This window comes from Acipenser ruthenus, chromosome 30, assembly GCF_902713425.1.
Source record: "Acipenser ruthenus chromosome 30, fAciRut3.2 maternal haplotype, whole genome shotgun sequence".
Classification (NCBI taxonomy): Eukaryota; Metazoa; Chordata; class Actinopteri; order Acipenseriformes; family Acipenseridae; genus Acipenser; species Acipenser ruthenus.
Genome location: NC_081218.1, coordinates 11,761,983 through 11,774,379, shown reverse-complemented (window position 1 = coordinate 11,774,379; position 12,397 = coordinate 11,761,983). Strand labels below are relative to the sequence as shown.

The window sequence follows — 12,397 nt, the reverse complement described above, 5'->3', positions numbered from 1 at the left end:
TATACTACACCACCACTCTAATCTGTGATCTGGAGAAAGTAAACGGCAAATTGCCAGTAATATGTCAATTATGCCCAGACAAAGCACACAGTATGCATTCTTGTAAAAGCCTAAAAGTAACAAAATGTGATTTTTGGTCATTAAAAAAACCCTGTTGCATTGCATATACACTACTTCATAGGGTTGAATCAGAGAGAACCAAAACAGCACCAATACCTACTATAAGAAAAGTGTGTTTTCAAAGCAGAGGCAGGCTGTGCAGTCACTGCCTGCTCAGACCTGCAGCAATCAAGAAACCCAGGGCTGAGCTTGAGTGATTTATTGACAAGGGTTATTAAGGTGTTGGCTCAAACAAACTGGTGTCCTTAGACAATAAACTAATACAGAATAAAAAGGCCTACCTGAAATAACTCTGGCAGGAGCTGCCGTTGTGAACCAGTCACACCTTGTCTTGCAGGTAAAGAATTCTGATTCTTGCCTTTCTCTATCCTTCTTTCCCCCTCCCTCTCTCACACACACAGAAGCTCAGGTGTGCTAGTTTGAATCAGCCAATCACCTGGGAGCAAACAAATCCTATCTGACAGCCAAGGAGCAAGCAGACAAGACCCTGAAGCCAGCGAGAGTCTGGAGAGGTTGAACCTTGCAGCCAGCGGGCATGGATTACACAGCAGGGAGCCAGGCAGGTAGAGCTTTCTGTTAGGGCTTCTCAGAGCTGCTATCTGTAATGGACATGCTTACCTCACAACCAGAAGATGAGGAAAGGGACTGGAAGGTATTTTCACACACAGGTTTCAGCACTGTCAAGTTCAAGTTTTCAAGCTAATGCAACAGCCTAAGGACAACGCAATCATACACTAACTCCAAATGTATCAGATCACTAGATAAGTAATATGTTCCAGTGTAAAGCTTATTATGCTATGTATAAACTTATTTATATATAATTCTTTCTTCAGGGCCCTTAGTAACTGTGTTATGTAAGGCAGTTGTAATATCTTTTCTAAATGATCCCACAAAACATTCGCAATAACTGTATTCATGCCATTCGAACCTGGCATTTCCACTACAGCATCTACCAGTCCTCCCACAGAGTTTATTCATTATACAAGCTGGCCTGATCCTTTATTTTTGTCCATTTCTAGTCTTTTCTTGGTCACATTAATCCCCTTTACACTGTCCAGTGGGCTGGCTCTCAGCCATGTAGAACACTGGGATTAGGATTAGTCTATCTGGCAGTGTGGGGGTGGGGGGCTCCAGTGAGGTTTGACCGGATTACATTAGGGATGTCATATCTGTAGAGAGCTTTAAAGAAGAGGAGGGGAGTCTCTTCGTTGTAATCAGGTATTGGGCAGAGCTGATAGGTTTCCTATCTTAATGTAGGTTCTTAATGGAGCTAGCATTCCAGGAAGCTCTGAGTGAAAGGTAATGTAAAGCATAAATGTACTGTATTATAGTATACTGTATGGACTTTCTGGCAAGTAAGATGGCAGCCAAGTAGACTAAGCAATAGAGCAACAGAACGATTCAGAAAAGGTCAAGAATGTCATTTGTAGATATATGTACTTTAAATGTCTGTTATTGGATATAGTCAATTCCCAATGCAGATACAATGCTGGAGGTACTGGAAACAAAACTGTTTCCATATCCTTGGACCAGTCAGATTTGATCAAGTTAAAATCCTTAAAGAAACCAACAGCTCTGTTAAAATAAAGTGTAAGCTCTGCTAATGCAGGAAGTAAATCAGCCTTACTGTGCTTCTCTGAGGATCGGAACGCACGCTACAGGTTAAATGACTTTATGATTGCCAACTTCGGCCAACCTCTGCCAACTGTGTCATTCGTGGACTTGCCAAATTAGTGAATGACTACTTCTTAGGAAATAATCCAAAATGAATGCAGGACATTACAAATAATCTTCCAAGTGTAAAAGACCATGCAAAAATAAGCATAAAAGAGAGGTTCTTAAATTTAACTGACTTGAGGACAAAAGTTCAGGGCTGTTTCAGAGTGTGCCGGAACAGGGAGCTGGGAGGAGGTCTCTGTGTCTTCTTTATACAGTGTGACATATGTGCCAAGTGCACTCTGATTTACAGTAATGGGGAGCGAAGCAATGCTGGGAAAAGCTGGCCTCCCACAGACCCTCGCACAGAGAGACAGAGACAGAAGGAAACAGATTCACTTTTTATATACAGTGCTCCCTAGCCATTTCATGGTTTGATAATTCATTAATTTGGCTATTTCACAGTAAGACCACCTTGACTGTCGTTGGATTCTCATGAGCGGGTTCAGTCTGTGAGTGTCTGGACAGATCAGGTAATGGTATCTCCCTTCGTTCCGACACACACACACCCTCCCTGTCTCACACTCAGCTACAGTTACAGGCCTCGCTGGGAGAACATGCACAATGTGTTGCAGCCTTGTCTCTGCAGAAAAGAAAGACACAAACATCAAACTTTGGGCATATTTCCTGTATTCCTATCAATATGAGAACCACAAGCTCTCAGTGTGACTGTGTATCAGTCTCCAATAATAATGAATGTAAATTAAATCAGAAAATGTTTTCAAAAGGAAAACAGTTACAAAACCAATTACAAGCAACTCAGAAATGTGACAAATCTCTTAGTTTCAGAATCCCACCCACCTTCTTTTTAAAATGTGCCTCTTAGCATAAAGACCTTGATAGATCTGGCTGGTACATACCTTCTAAAACAAATATATGTTTAAAAAAAAGTAAATAAAAAAACAGGTACTTTAACAACATGTAGTTACGCTGTAGACACAGTTTACTAATATTTACTTTACTGTGAGGCTGGAACTCCATACAAGAACATGCGTTTATTTATTTTTTTACAGATCATTTCATTTTGCATCTACAGTGTAATTACTATACCTGTATTTTGAAGTGAATGCCAAATATGCATGCTTTTTTGTTCGTAACGAATTAAAAACAGATGCTTTGCAACAGTCTTCCAGAAGTTAACTTCACACCCACACAAAGCAAAGGAAACTGCACAAAACAGCCTGTAATAATTACAGAGGCGAATGGGTGCATGTGCTGGAGCATGATATCACTGTACTGGAATGATCTGACCATTACAAAACATTACCTAAAAAGAGGATCTACTCTCTCCACACAACTATCCCGGCTCTTGATAGCTTATCGTCAAGAGGATACCTATTGTAGATGATTGGGAGCTTGCCCAGTTTGGTATTCAGGTGCATAAAGTTTGCTTCCTCAATGGGATCAGCTCATAAACCACAATAATCCTGACTTGAACTCCATGCCAGGCGTGTCAAACTGTGCCAAATGATTTGGTGATACTGCGATGTTTGTTCATGAAGAAACAATTTGATTGAAGCTGAAATAAAGTGTTCCTTTGTGTTTCTTCTATTAGAGGAATCTGCTATTGTGAGTGGAGTGTTTGCAGATTAAAAGAAGTGCTGGAGCACAATAACCCGCCCTAACCAATCAGCCGACACCAGTGAATCCCATTGGTCCCGCTGCCTGCTGAGAGGGGCGTGGCTGCTTAGCGGCGCTGTGTGACTCGGACATCAGCAGTCCAGTGGGAGCGCTGGTCACATGCTCATAGTATCTGCAATTTGCTTGCTTTTCTTGAATGAGCGCACAAGGTCTCGCTATGATTAGATTAGCCAGGACCCTGGAACCTACTCCATTACAGAACAGCGCATTTGGAAGGCAAACGTGGATCACACATGTAGAGGAAGAGTTTAGCAGGCTCCGCTAGCCCATAGTGGACAGTAATCCAAAAAACAGACATCACACAACTGGAGATTGCTTAAGTGTTCTCGACACATCACTTACTGTTGATTATTACCTGTGATATCCGATTAGGAAATTGATTCCTGATGGCACCTCTTCATTCAATTACACCTCATTAGAAGCCTTTAAATAGTGTCTTACATGAAATGTTGTTGTACAAACATTATATGACATGCCCAAGACCAGCACCGGTTAACTGATCTGCTGTGTTGAATTCTTTTTCCAAAACTGTTACTGCTGTTATGAGTGGGGTTATTTTTATGACAGCTTTTTACAGGTCTGCATTGTTGAAAGAGCTGCAGCAAAAGGCGTAGTTTTCTCCGATTAAGGCTCGATTCCCTCAGCCTAATCAAATCGATTGACGTCTCATTTCTGAAGAGCACAGATTGAAAATATCTAATTGGTGTCAATTTAAACTGAATATACATGCTTCAATCTGCATGGCTATGCATTAATCAATATACAAGGACATGCTCACAAATGAAAGCTGTCTCCCAGAACCTGGTCGTGTTTAAAAAAACTAAAACTCGGACGGTGATTAAAAAGAGAGCTTGGCCTTAATAAATCTTCAGTGATGGTTAAAAGAGTGTGATGCATATCTGATTATTTCATTTTGGCCCGTTCCAACCCTTGTCCGTTTTTTTAGGGAACACAAAAAACGATACCAATGTCAAATATACATAGCTGAAAGGACTGTGTTTTAAAATAAGTCGGCTTGCATTTAGATTGAATGTAGTTGGTTTTGTTGGTACAGTACTATATTTCCAATAGAAGTAGTATTTTAATTCAGAACGATATGATTCACTTGCCAAATGAGACGACTGTGGACATGTGGACTGTAATACAGTACATACTTAGATCCGTGTGACATTCGCCTTGTGGTTTAATGATGTCACAGAACCCCTTGATGCAATTACTTTCTTATACTTCCCTGCAGCCCATCTATTAAACTATGTGTATACATCACTGTACAATGCTGTTCGATCAGTAAAATAGATCTGGTACTGAACACCAGCTCTTTAAACTTGCTGCAGATTGAAGCTTGGTCCTGGACATACAACCATGTAACAATGGCAAGAAGCTGAGAGATCTTGTTTCCTTGTTCCTTGTTTCATTGTGAACTTGAGTTTGTGACAGTGAGAGAGCTTTGTGCAGTGTACCTACCTATTAATTAATAACACTGCAATAAACTGCATTTATTCTGGAAAGACGCAGACGGACTCCATGCATAAACAATTCAGAATGCAGAATGTTTTTTTTTTTCTCTCTTCATAATTACATTTAAATTGCAGATCAAGTTCTGTTTGTTCAGAATGTTTGGTTCAGTTCCCAGACAGAAAACTTAATAATAAATATGATCATTGTACCAACTTGTTTTTTTTCTGTACAGATGGAGGTTCTAAATGGGCAAGCATCCCAACCCTTAGGACACATTTTCAAAGCCGTTTACTTCAAAACATCAGTAGCACCATTTCTGTCTGAATCGAAAAAATAAAACATATTTACAATTCTAAACTGTAAGTTCCATCATACACTGAAGTGGATTTTGTGATCATGTAGGTCTTTCATCCACAACTATAAACTATAACTATACTCAAATCATGCTGAATTAAGAAATTCATTTAAAAATGAATAAGAAACAACTTCTGATTACTCACAAGCCACTAAATGTACTATATTTCTGGTTTGGTATCTTTATTGAGTGTGTTTTTGCTATCTGGAAAAAAAAAAGTGCTACAAATAACCATTTGGAGTGAATAGTTCTGATAGTCAAGCCCGTTATCAGTTAAATACTGAGTTGCAGAAATAAAGGGATTATAACCTCTGATCTACCCTAGCAGGCTCTCTCTCCCCACCTGTTTCAATACAATCTGGTACACTGCTGCTCCATTCTGGACTCACAGACTATTCATTAATTGCAAAACCCCTAAGGTTGTGTGCTTCTGTTATCCTATTAGCTCAGGCCCACTGCAACACAAACACTCTCATCTCAGCCACCTATTCCCTGTCTCTCGGCTCCTTCTCTAGCTCTCCCTCCCTCTTTCCCACCCAAGGCTGCCCGAAGTCAATTACTTATCGGTTGCCATGGAAACCCAGCAGGCCACTCATGGCCACTAGGCCCGTTTATTTATCAGCAAGGTGAGCGAGTTAACCCTATAACCTCAGTGAGTTATTACTCATTTGCCTGTCCACTACCAGGAAACAACAACGAAAATGCTCCTGTACTTACCTTGAATGCTACGGCTTTGTATACAATTAAGGAAATGCCAGAGCAATTGTAGACTATAAAGAACTGGAAAAATATTCCAGTTAAAATGGTTAATGCCCATATTCTGAGTCACCCAGACAAACGCATGCAGGTCTGGTCTTCCCTGTGGAGAATAGAAACTGCTCAGGAAAGAATTTAGATTTATTCAAGCTTCCCCACTAAGCAGCTCTAATACCAATAGACCCTAATAACCTAAATCCCTGCATGCCTGACTGCCTGGCTGTACTGCCACTGGGATCAGGCTTCACGACAGCCCCCCTGTAAAGGAGAGAGCTTGATGAGTGGGACTGGGGCTGGGCTCCCTCATAATCCATCTCTCTCTAGCTTGCTGATCCTGAAGTCTGGTTAGATGAGATTGACACCCTACTAATCACCATGCCAGGGTATGGAAGATGAAACCGCTTCGCGGGGAGCTGGATCTTAATGTTAACACTGAATCTGGCTGCGCTCATGTTCGGTGCACATTCAAGGTGGCGATTTTGAATCATTTTATGTGAATTTTTATGTAATGTTATAAAAAGCAGCAAGAAACTGCTTAGATTTCCTAAATTAACTTCTTGTTTATGGCGAATTGTGTACAACCACATTCTTATCTGTTTACAGAAACGGTGCAATTCATTCCTCTGCTCTTTCACAGCCACCCACTTAGGGTTCATAAATAGTTAATGCGTCATGATGATCTCGTCAACGCAATGATGAATTTGATCATAGTTATTCATTAGAAATCCAACCCCCAATTAATTAGCATTCCATGCATAATACATGCCTAACAATGGGTGCTTAAAGTGTTACGTTAATGAAAATTCCATTGTTTGAACCGCTGAATCTCTACGACAGAAGAAGCAGTGAGAACAACGGGGTCTAATTCAGTGCAATAGCGGTGCCCCACTGGATTGATATCCCAAGATGTAAGCATGAAACATCATAATGATCGTGATCTGATAGTAACATCAACAATCCGTAGAACACAGGAGGAACAGCAAGTCGGAAGAATGTTATAATAACACTAGGAGTTCTATTATGCTTTGAATTCTAATCACTCACTTCCAATGCCAGCAGCAAGGAGCGAGTCCCTGAGCTACAGAGAAGATTACTGCAGACAGACTTCAAACACACACTCACACACACACACACACACATTAAAAAAACAGAAACTGCAGAAGCGCCAACACTGTCCTATCAGCTATAATGAACTAGCAATGGAGGGGAATATGAAAGTCTCTCATTATTCTGCTCAGCAATATAATTGAGGATTAGAAAAAAATGTATTTCACAAAATATATAAATAAAAGATATATATCCTTTTACTTCCCATCTCCTATTAACATTTCTTTTTACATAATTATCTGACATTTACATTTCATTCAAACATGCTAGACAAAATTATGTCACAGTAAAGATTGTTTTAATCCGGCTTACTCATGCATAATGCTTTTTCCCCCCCATATCTCTTGCTATTGACATGAAAATGAACACAAATTATTGAATACATACATAGATTTTATTGAATTCTGACAGTTCCCTTGAAAGTCAAATCCTAACCTCTGGGTTGAGATTACAGTACTGTCCCGCCTGCTTTACTGTTGCTATTCCAGAGCAAATCTGCATTTACATTTTTAAACAGGGCTTCCAATCTCTCCGCATAGACACAAACAGACTGGCAGCCTCTGCACACATGGTCCTGAGTAGCACTGCAATTCAGAGAGGAGCAACAGTCACTAGAGGGTGGCAGGTGGCTGTTTATTAGCATAGACAGCACCATCTTTATAGCATGCAGATTATATGATGTGCATGAGCTGCAGGCATTTACATGATGTGGAAAAAACAACAAAATCTGGACAATACTGACCATACAATATACCCAGCCCTGCTGGAAAAAATGAATACATCCCATTATATTTTGTACAAGGCATTGCAATCATATACAATATTTTCTCTGAACATATACATTGCAGATAGATAGATAGATAGACAGCTAGCTAGAGACAGATACAGTAGATACGGATACAGTAGACAGATAGATAGATGCACATTGCACAGTGTTAAATATGCCACTCTTTCTAAGACCGAATTCATCAGCAGACTTACCCAGCCACCTGCTATTCCTTCCTCTTGCTTCGCAAGGTGCAGTACTTTAGAATTAAAATCCCTTTTCCTGGATAGTGTTGATCAGATCCAGCATAGAGAGGTATGGAGAGTCCCTCTGTGGAATGGACAGCAGCAACTGCTATAGCAACAGCAGGAGAGCTGCAACAGTGTAGTGACAGATCAGGCTGGAGAAGGATGGTGTACACAAACAAGCATCCTTTAGAGGAAAGAGAGAGGGAGGGCAGGCAGCACTACTGAGCATGCCTGGAGAAAATCCCAAGGTATTTAAATGTCACATGACATTACCGGAGCTGTCAGCAGCAATGAATAGCAGCGAGTTAAAGAAGGAGAAAATAATAAAGGGAAGAGAGGGAAAGGACTCTGGTTAACCCCGCAAGTACCGAAGTGGAAAATCAATCCTTCAGCCATCGCAGATGAAAAGATCTTTAATCAACGACACACACCCCCAACTCCACCCCACCACCACGAACACTGTCAGCTGGGGGGAGGGTGGGGGGTGGGAGGAGGTGTTTCTATTTGGTTACATTAGGATGGGCTTGATTAACCCCTTCACTGCCACAGGCCTCTCATCATATTCTCATCACTTCATGAAAGCTGTTCGCACACAGCATCTTGATAAGAAATTACAAAAAGTTAATGATATCCTAAAGATCTAAAATATCTGCCATTATCCAGCTGCTGTTTTCTCCACTAATTACAATTAAAATGCAATGGAAAGTGTGACGCTTCAAAAGGGAAACAGTTCTCAGCCTGTATGTCTGGCCTACAGGTTTGTAGGATTCAACTTGACTGTAACACAGGCATGGATCTATTACAATGTTGTACTTATCATAAATTACTTTAAACACTACTAAATGTTTTTTTTTTTTTATAAATATATAATTGAGGTTTCATAGGAAACCACCATGAACAAGTGCTATTGAACGCCCACTCAGAGGAAATCGTTTTTGTGGACTGTGGGTCTGATTCTTAATTTCCTTGCAATATTTCAGTTACATTACTATTTTTGACAGACTTAAGTCATAATATCGGCACTCGCTTAATAAAATGATATAGTCTTTAATTATTGTGTGCGCATCATCAGGATACACAATATGCAAATATATCATTACTATATTGGAATATAAACCGGTATTTCTGGAATACAAACAACTATCTGAACTTTACTGCATCAGAAAATTTGTACCACTGACATAATGGTGAGTATTAAAACGTTTATTTTTCTGTATTCATTGCTTAAGTTGTCTTATCTGCTTTATAAAATGCCATCTTATCAATCCTTATGTCTACTACATTATTGTAATGTTTGTAATTTATCGCCTTTGAAAAGATTTCAGTGTCACCGTCAGTGGCCTGTGATCAAAGACAAAATAGGACAGAAATGGGTATTATAGTCCATAACAAACAATCGCTAAACTAATATAAACTAAATACACTAATACTGAAGCTTATATTATTGGTAATCAAACACATTACAATTTTGGAAATTACATTAACCATGTAGCGTTGCCGATCCACCACAGATTTAGATCAGTGGGATCCCTCTGCCGCGCCGGCGGTTCAAAAATATAGGGTTGTGGCCCCTGTTCCCTAAAATTAATTGGGTCTTCGACTTCATCTTTGATGTTTTCAGGCACAGTCGCCACGTGTGCTTACCGTTTCGTACGTAACTTCCGGTTTTATTTCGGCCAGCACGATTTTTGAGTGGGTGTGGCCATACACCCACGTATCTGTTGTTTATAAATATTTTTTAACCTCATTAAAACTATTGATGAAATCTATACAGAAATGTATTGGTGTGTTTGACCTGCAAGATACACTTTAAGATTCAACTCAATATGATTGTGACTGTCTATAGCCATGCAACAATACAACAAAACAATAAAACAACTACAGAGCCGACTATAAGCCACACCCCAGTATGAGGGCCAGTATTGTTATTGTATATTTCAAAGCTTCCACGGCTGGCAAACGTACAATTAAAACAACAGAGCTGCATAAAACATGGTAATAAACTTGAAATCTCATTTCACAGGCATGGCACTTTACCATGACCTTATTAAGATTCCCAAAGATCAACTATTGCATCAGCAGCATCTACAGAAGCAGTCAGCAAATACAATGATTCGAGATGCTTCCTGCTAAACCACTAACACTGACACGTAATCCAGGCAGTTATAAAAACAACACTATCCACCTGTGTATACCTCCCAGGCAGACAAACACTGACAATGTCCCCTAGTGGCAAACCACGGCACAACAGAAAACACGGCTGGGTTTAGGGAGGTACTTGCATGGTTCTGTCCCACTTTATCTGTACTGTTTAATGTTCGCAATCAGAAGCTGTATTTGAACCATATTACACATTCCTCATTTTATTCAAAACACCCAGGATGCTAAGCAAAGCATCATGCAAATGATGTTCCCTCCAACACTGAGCTCTCCTCTCTGAGCCCGACTCCCATCCTTTTATCACAATCAGTCTGTCTCTGTGGCAGGAACACAGGACACCAGCCCTGTCTCCCAAGCCCCCTAACCTCTGTGCCTGCCTTGGCTCGGTCCCTGTGCCAGGGTGCTGTAACACGGGGCAGGAAATACAACAACCGGGCTTCTATATGCAAATTCTACCAGATTGTCTGAGGAAGCAGCTATTTTATTTAGTTCCCCTAATGGAGTTACTACTGTAGTTTAGGAGCTGGTGATGACAAGATGTGTAATTGAAAGATCCCACACCTACCAACATTTAGGCCATGCAATTTGAATGCCCTTTCTCACCATTCCGAGCATGCTCCTCTGGGATTCCTGTTTCAGCTGTTCCGCAGTGCCAGGGGTTCTGCCAAGCTCCCACTTAATCAGCTTTCATTAGGGCAACTAGACTGTCAGTCTTCTGATGTCCCGGCATGATAAGACTCTATCAAAGCTGACGTTGATGCTTCAGCTGCTCCCATGATACCCACCTCCAGCTATGGATCTCAATGTCAGCCAGATGCGGGGGGGTGGGGGTTGATAGACAGAGTAAAATTCCTCTGAATGTTTCAGGTTTCAGTGAATGCAGCTGCATGTGGGTTCAACACAATCAAACGGTATGATTCTCAGCCTCTGGAATGTACAGTAACTGGAATATAACAAAACAGCAATCTCTCAAAACCACCCCTATCAGATTTAGTCTGACCTCAGAGCCTTAATGACGTATGATTGGGACTGATCTCAGTATAATGCAACAGTAACTTTGAATGCAGGTCATGAAATGTGCGATGGACATTTTACTAAAGCACAGCAGTACTAGAATCATTAACGTCATATCACCTAAGCCATGACCGTCCTGATTGTTAACTACCACTATTTTAGAACTATGAACAGACATATGACTTCTAAAGTTGGAAGGGATTGTACTTGTCCGTCTACCAGTCCTAGTAATTAAAACTACATCGATGTCACTCACATTATCAGGACTGTGCCAGCAGCAAGCAGGTCTTAATTGAACTGACTGGAGTTATTGCAGGAGTTAGCCAGTATGTATTAAGTCTCACACCAGTAGGTATGATTACTTATCTTCATGCAGGGAACAGTAAGGTAGTTCCAGTAATCCTGATGACTGGTATTTCTCAGTAAAGTCACATATATCACTTACTCAGAAGGCTTACCATACAAAAAGCACACCAGTAACTAACTTACTGGGATTATGGGTTCTGTCCCAGTGTAATACAGCATTCACATAACTAGCTTGGCTGATACAAATATCTAAGAACACAAGAAAGTTTACAACAGAGTTTACTGGTCTGCCGTTTGGAATGGAGTTAATATGGGAAGAAACACATTAAATATTAGACACTAGAGTAAAAACACTTTGATAGAGGATTTGTTTCACATCAGTAATTTGGGCTTCAGGATGACAAAATACGACTATGCATTTAAAGTTTGGAAGCATTTAGATAGCACTGGCTCCAATTTTAACTTTATAAAACCTTACACAACTTCAGCATATTGAATGTGAGAGAACTTGTGAGAAGCCAATTAAAAGTAAACCAGCAGAAACTATTGCTAAACCGCTAAAAGTCTACCTCAATTAAAAATTCAACCAACTCTGAATGGGCATGCAATTCAAATCACGGTAAAGAACCCCACTAGCATTCTACAACACATTCCGTGGGCTGGTGATTGCTTGAGAACAGCTCCCCCTTTTGGATACCTGTAATCACTACATCACTTTGCACAGTCTTACAAAAAGACTAAGCCAAGGAC

At 40.3% G+C, this 12,397-nt stretch overlaps 2 protein-coding genes across 5 annotated transcripts in view; one reads left to right on the top strand and one right to left on the bottom strand.

Annotated features, from left to right (window-relative positions):
• Positions 1-8,340, bottom strand: part of LOC117394739 (pleckstrin homology domain-containing family A member 6-like) — a 64,690-nt gene extending 56,350 nt beyond the window's left edge. The window contains exon 1 of one of the 2 annotated variants that reach the window (XM_059004608.1): positions 8,135-8,340. The gene's annotated coding sequence lies outside the window, so the exon portion shown is untranslated. Of the gene's footprint in view, positions 1-401; positions 463-8,134 lie in introns of those variants that run through there. The other variant, XM_059004610.1, reaches the window with a different exon arrangement.
• LOC131702731 (acidic mammalian chitinase-like) overlaps positions 1-12,397 on the top strand; it is a 122,645-nt gene that overhangs the window by 26,313 nt on the left and 83,935 nt on the right. The window lies entirely within an intron of this gene.